The sequence below is a fragment of the Mustela erminea genome, chromosome 1 (genome assembly GCF_009829155.1).
Source record: "Mustela erminea isolate mMusErm1 chromosome 1, mMusErm1.Pri, whole genome shotgun sequence".
In the NCBI taxonomy this organism is placed as follows: Eukaryota; Metazoa; Chordata; class Mammalia; order Carnivora; family Mustelidae; genus Mustela; species Mustela erminea.
The window spans coordinates 11,724,185-11,731,487 of NC_045614.1; the positions used below are offsets into that span (position 1 = coordinate 11,724,185).

The following is a 7,303-nucleotide window of genomic DNA, read 5'->3' on the forward strand; positions in this document are numbered from 1 at the left end:
TCCAAAATATATAAAGAATTTTTACAATTCAACACCAAAAAATTAATAATTTGATTTTAAAATGGCCAGAAAGGATGAACAGACATTTTCTCAGAGAAGACATACAGATGATCAACAGACAGCTGAAAAGATGCTCTCAAGACTCATCAAGGAAATGCAAATCAAAATCACAATGAGATATCACCAGTCAGAATGGCTAAAATTAACCACACAGGAAACAACAGTTGGTGCAATATGGACAACCTCTTGTATGGTTGAGAATACAACATTGTTGATGAGAATGCAGCCTGGTGCAGCCACTCAGAAAGCAATGTGGAGGTTCCTCAAAAAATTGAAAATATAACTACCCTATGATCGGGTAATCACACTACTGGGTATCTACTCAAAGAGAATGCATCCTTTTATTTGCAGTTGTCTCAGATACTAAAAACATATAAGGTCAATCTATTTATTCAAACATATAAGGTCAATCTATTTATTCAAATTTGTCTTTCTATGTAGACTCCACTGGCGACATACATTTGATAATAAGCATTTGCCAGTGGCTGTTGTAGGCATTCTGGACACTTAGGTAAATAATAGAATAAAACAAGGAGATTAGTTATAAAACACAGTAGCATGTTTGTAGAGAAAGTGCCTGACATTTAAGCTTTTGATTTCTGAGGCATCTATTTCAAGGACAAAGATATTGAATAAACATATTGTCAGGTATTGGACGCTATTACCAGATAAGCACTCAGCCTGCCTCTGGGCATGAAGTACCTCTTCAGAAAGCCCTTGGTAACCTCAATATTGACACATGTGTGACCCTGATTTCCCCTTTGATGCTAGAATAGGGTTCATATGTTTTAAACTAGTCAATAAACAGTGAATCTGGTAACACATAACCACTCTGCCCATGGACTCCAATAAAGTCAGTGTCCCTATTTTTACACTTTCACTCACTCTGAATCTCTCTCTCTACCCCCCAGACCTTTCTGTATCTGCCCTCTAGGACTTGTGAGCAATAAGCCTGATTTTGTTATAATTCTCTGATGGGTGTTGCTGAGACATGTCTGGAAATCACAATGAGGACCCAAGGACCTGTGTATCCTCATCAGAGGCTCTGGTCAGGGAACCATCAGTGGGAATGTTGGCAAGCTCATGGGTGCAAGGGTGTGTCCAGGCTTTCCTAGTCTAAATATCCCTGTCAGTAGCCTGAGACTTAAGGGGAGCATGGTTAGAATCCACATTATCAGGAAGAGAAGTCAAGGTAGCGATATAAGACGATTGACAGACTTGGGGCACCTGGATGGCTCATTTGGTTGAGCATCAAACTCTTGATTTCAGATCAGGTCAGGATCTCAGGGTCCTTAATCAAGCCACAGCTCAGCCTTCACACTCACCAGGGAGTCTGCCTGAGAATTCTCTCCCCACTCATGTTCTCTCAGAAAAACAACTAGAAGAAGCAGATGTTACTTCCACAACCTAATCTTAAAATAGCAGTTGCTGGCTGGCTCCAAAGCTGTGAACCCAACAATCAATGGACATTTCTTCAGGCCCACGACAATTGGCCCTCATATCATTGGAACCCAGATAAGTCTTTTCAGAGCCCTCTTTATGTCTCTGTTCCTCAGGCTGTAGATGAAAGTGTTCAGCATAGATGTGACCACCGTGTACCTCACTGAGGCTACTGCACTTGTGTGGGAACTCTGAGGAACAGCAGAGCTAAGGTAAACTCCTAGGGCCATACAATAAAATAAGGAGACAATTGAGAGGTGAGATGCAAAGGTGGAAAATGCTTTATACTTGCCCTGAGATGATGATATTCTGTGTATGGAGGAAATAATTTTAGAGTAAGAGTAAGTGATCCCAGCTAGGGGAAAACCAGCCAGCAGGACAGCTGCAAAATGCATCAACATGTCATTAAGAAAGGCATCTGAACAGGTAAGTTGGACCACCTGATTGATTTCACAGAAAAAGTGGGAGATTTGTACCTCTCTACAGAAGGACAGCAAAAACACCATTAAGCTTTGTAATAAGGAATTCAGGGTACTAATCATACAAGATGCCAGAAACAGCAGTACACAGTAGCTTGGCTTCATGATAACCATGTAGTGCAGGGGATGACATATGGCCACAAAACGGTCATAGGCCATCACAGCTAAGAGAAAGTCATCTAATCCAGCAAAGAGTAGGAAAAAGAATATCTGTGTGATTCAGCCTTTATAGGTGATGACTTTGCTTTGAGTGTGGGTGTTCCACAGCATCTTGGGGATGGTGGTGGAGGTTAAGCAAATGTCTACAAAAAACAGGTTGCCAAGGAAGAAGTACATGGGAGTGTGGAGCTGGGAGTCTGAGCTGACAGCTAAGATGATGAGCAGGTTTCCAAACACAGTGGTCAGGTACATGGAGAGAAAAATCCCAAATATTAGGTGCTGCAGTTCTGGCTCCTCTGATAATCCAAGAAGAATAAATTCTGAAATTTGTGTATCATTTCCTGGTTCCATGTGGTAGAGGTGACTAGCATGAAGCAAAAAGTAACATGACTAATTTTCTCAAAACAGACACTACAAATATCATTGAAAGTCTACAATATTTGTCTTGCAATCAAAAGTCAATATCCCCAGATTTATATGGAACTTGTCCCCCATTGAGACTCCCCATGCCAGCTCTGAATGAGAATAAGCATCCCACACTTGACCTTTTCCCCAAGTACTCATGTATTCTATACTTGTAATGAGAATTCTGTCACACATTTGAGAAATAAACTTGAGTACTGAAAAACTTCCAGGCAAAGAGTATAGGTGTCAAAAAACGAGTGTCTGCACAGTTCACTAATGGAGAAGATAAGCAGATAAAAGTTCAGATAGAGCATCAGAAGATGACAGGTGCTCTGGAAAAAAAAAAAAAAACTGGTAAAAAGGAGAGTGGATGCCTGTGTAATTTTTTACTACTTGCTCTACTACTTTTTACTACTACTTGTAGACAAGTACACAATTATACAGAGGCCTCAAGGAGGAGATACTAGAGCACACAAGGTTATCCAAGAAAGTGTGTGCCCATCAGAGGGAACAACCAGTTCAAAGTCACTGAGAAAAACTTGGGCTTTTTTTAATTACTTTTTTAAATTTGAGTGTGGCCCTGGTAGACTGAGAGCGCACTGGGGCATGTTATACATACACCCACGCTTTATCCCCAGACATAGTTTAGATGGGAACAGTAGGCATAAATACATACTGCATGAAGGAAGGAGACAATCTACTCATAGAAGTTGCCAGTGATAAGAAAAAATAGAAGCAGGGAGTTACTAGCACAGGAACAGAGGATGTAAGAAAATATGTAGGAATACTTTCCATATTCTGAGGATTGGACCATTTCTGGGGTCAGACTGTGATTTCTAAGAATAAAATAGAAAAGAATGAATAAGCCACAATAGAAAATATCAGAGTGCATTGTATATAATCAGGGTGCATACCAACTCATTTTGTGTTTTTCCTCCTTGAGCTGTATGTGTACATCAGTGTCTATGTGCAAATGTCTATTTCTGTGTTTTTCTGTGCACACATGCTAGGTCACAGATAAAAGGAATGTTTTCCTCTAGGATATAGTCCAAAGTTTCATATCCATGGCACTAAATGCAAAAGTGATTTTTTAAATAATATTTACTTTTTTATTTTATAATGTTATTTGTCACCACACAGTACATAATTCGTTTTTGAGGTACTGTTCCATGATTCATTGTTTGCATCTAACACCCAATGCTCCACATAATACAGGCCCTCCTTAACACCCGTTACCAGGCTAAGGCCCACACCCCCTCTGAAAACCTCAGTTTTTTTTCCTGGAGAGCATAGTCTTTCATGGTTTGTCTCCCCCTCTGACTTCCCCCCCTTCATGTTTCCCTTCCTTCTCCTAATGACCTCCATGCTATACATTATATTCCTTATATAAGTGAAAGCATAGGGTAACCATATTTCTCTGTTTGACATTTCACTTAGTATAATCACCTCCAGTTCCATCCATGTCGATGCAAATGGTGGGTATTCATCCTTTCTGATGGCTGAGTAATATTCCATTGTATGTTTGGACCACATTTTCTTTATCCATTCTCTGTGGAAGGGCATCTCAGCTCTTTCCAGATTTTGGTTATTGTAGACATTCCTGCTATGAATATTGGTGTGCATATGGCCCTTCTTTTCACTACATCTATGTCTTTGGGAAAAATACACAGTAATGAAATTACCAGGTCATAAGGTAGCTCTATTTTTAACTTTTGGGGGAATATCCATATGGTTTCTCAAAGTGGCTGTAAAACCTTGCAATTCCACAAACAGTGGAAGAGGGTTTTCCTTTCTCCACAACCTTCCCAACATTTGTTATTTCTTGCCTTGTCAATTCCTGTCGTTCTAACTGGTGTAAGTGGTATCTCGATGCGGTATTTTTTAAAGTTTGGGGGATTTATTTAATTTATTTTTTATTTTCAGCAAAACAGTATTCATTATTATTGCACCACACGCAGTGATCCATGCAGTCCGTGCCCTCTATAATACCCACCACCTGGTACCCCAACCTGCCACCCCCCACCCCTTCAAAACCCTCAGATTGTTTTTAAGAGTCCATAGTCTCTCACAATTCACCTCTCCTTCCAATGACCCCAAACTCCCTTCTCCTATCTCCCCATGTCCTCCATGATATTTGTTATGCTCCACAAATAAGTGAAACCATATGATAATTGACTCTCTCTGCTTGACTTATTTCACTCATCATACTCTCTTCCAGTCCCATCCATGTTGCTACAAAAGTTGGGTATTCGTCCTTTCTGATGGAGGCGTAATACTCCATAATGTATATGGACCACATCTTCCTCATCCTTTCGTCCATTGAAGGACATCCTGGTTCTTTCCACAGTTTGGAGACCATGGCGATTGCTGCTATAAACATTGGGGTACAGATGGCACTTCTTTTCACTCCATCTGTATCTTTGGGGTAAATACCCAGGAGTACAATGGCAGGGTCATAGGGAAGTTCTATTTTTAATTTCTTGAGGAATCTCCACACTGTTCTCCAAAGAGGCTGCACCAACTTGCATTCCCACCAACAGTGGAAGAGGGTTCCCCTTTCTCCACACCCCCTCCAACACATGTTGTTTCCTATCTTGATAATTTTGGCCATTCTAACTGGGGAAAGGTGATATGACAATGTGGTTTTAATTTGAAACTCCCTGCTGGCTGGTGATGATGAACATTTTTTTTCATGAGTCTGATTGCCATTGTATGACTTCATTGGAGAAGTGTCTGTCCATATCTTCACCCTTTTTTTTGATATGATTGTCTGTTTTGTGTGTGTTGAGTTTGAGGAGTTCATTATAGATCCTGGATATCAAACTTTTGTCTGTACTGTCATTTGAAAATATCTTCTCCCATTCTATGGGTTGCATCATTGTTTATTTTTTTTAATTTCTTTATTTTTAGAAAAACAGTATTCATTATTTTTTCACCACACCCAGTGCACAATGCAATCCCTGCCCTCTATAATAACCACCACCTGGTACCCTGACCTCCCACCTCCCCGCCACTTCAAAACCCTCAGACTGTTTTTCAGAGTCCATAGTCTCTCATGATTCACCTCCCCTTCCAATTTACCCCAACTCCCTTCTCCTCTCTAACACCCCTGTCCTCCATGATATTTGTTATGCTTCACAAATAAGTGAAACCATATGATAATTGACTCTCTCTGCTTGACTTATTTCACTCAGCATAATCTCTTCCAGTCCCATTCATGTTGCTACAAAAGTTGGGTATTCATCCTTTCTGATGGAGGCATAATACTCCATAGTGTATATGGACCACATCTTCCTTATCCATTCGTCCATTGAAGGGCATCTTGGTTCTTTCCATAGTTTGGCGACTGTGGCCATTGCTGCTTTAAACATTGGGGTACAGATGGCCCTTCTTTTCACGACATCTGTATCTTTGGGGTAAATACCCAGGAGTGCAATGGCAGGGTCATAGGGAAGCTCTATTTTTAATTTCTTGAGGAATCTCCACACTGTTCTCCAAAGAGGCTGCACCAACTTGCATTCCCACCAACAGTGGAAGAGGGGTCCCCTTTCTCCACATCCTCTCCAACACATGTTGTTTCCTGTTTTGTTAATTTTGGCCATTCTAACTGGTGTAAGGTGATATCTCAATGTGGTTTTAATTTGAATCTCCCTGAAGGCTAATGATGATGAACACTTTTTCATGTGCCTGATAGCCATTTGTATGTCTTGATTAGAGAAGTGTCTGTTCATATCTTCTTCCCATTTTTTGATATGTTTGCCTGTTTTGTGTGTGTTGAGTTTGAGTAGTTCATTTTAGATCCTGGATATCAACCTTTTGTCTCTACTGTGATTTGCAAATATCGTCTCCCATTCCGTGGGTTGCATCTTTATTTTTTTGACTGTTTCCTTTGCTGTGCAGAAGCTTATGATTTTGATGAAGTCCCAAAGTTTATTTTCACTTTTGTTTCCTTTGCCTTTGGAGACATATCTTGAAAGAAGTTGCTGTGGCTGATATCGAAGAGATTACTGCCTATGTTCTCCTCTAGGAATCCGATGGATTCCTGTCTCACGTTGAGGTCTTTTATCCATTTTGAGTTTATCTTTGTGTACGGTGTAAGAGAATGGTCGAAGAGAGAAGAAACACATGGTTCTCTCCATTGATGCAGAAAAAGCATTTGACAAAATCCAGCATCTGTTCCTGATTAAAACGCTTCAAAGTATAGGGATTTAGGGAACATTCCTGAACCTCATCAAATCTATCTATGAACGACCCACAGCAAATATCATCCTCAATGGGAAAAAGCTTGCAGCCTTCCCGCTGAGATCAGGAACAAGACAAGGATGCCCACTTTCACCACTCTTGTTCAACATAGTATTAGAAGTCCTAGCAAAGGCAATCAGACAACAAAGAGAAATAAAAGGTATCCACATTGGTAATGAAGAAGTCAAACTCTCTCTCTTCGCAGATGACATGATTCTTTATATGGAAAACCCAAAAGACTCCACCCCCAAACTAACAGAACTCATACAGCAATTCAGCAACGTGGCAGGATACAAAGTCAATGTGCAGAAATCAGTGGCTTTCTTATACACTAACAATGAAAATACAGAAAGGGAAATTAGAGAATCGATTCCATTTACTATAGCACCAAGAACCATAAGATACCTGGGAATAAACCTAACCAAAGAGGTAAACGATCTGTACTCAAGGTACTACAGAACACTCATGAAAGGAATTGAAGAAGACACAAAAAGATGGCAGACCATTTCATGCTCTTG

At 40.2% G+C, this 7,303-nt stretch overlaps 1 pseudogene; it reads right to left on the reverse strand.

Moving 5' to 3' along the window:
- Positions 1-1,556: 1,556 nt before the first annotated feature.
- On the reverse strand, positions 1,557-2,489 carry LOC116568265 (annotated as a pseudogene).
- Between the last annotated feature and the right edge of the window lie 4,814 nt (positions 2,490-7,303).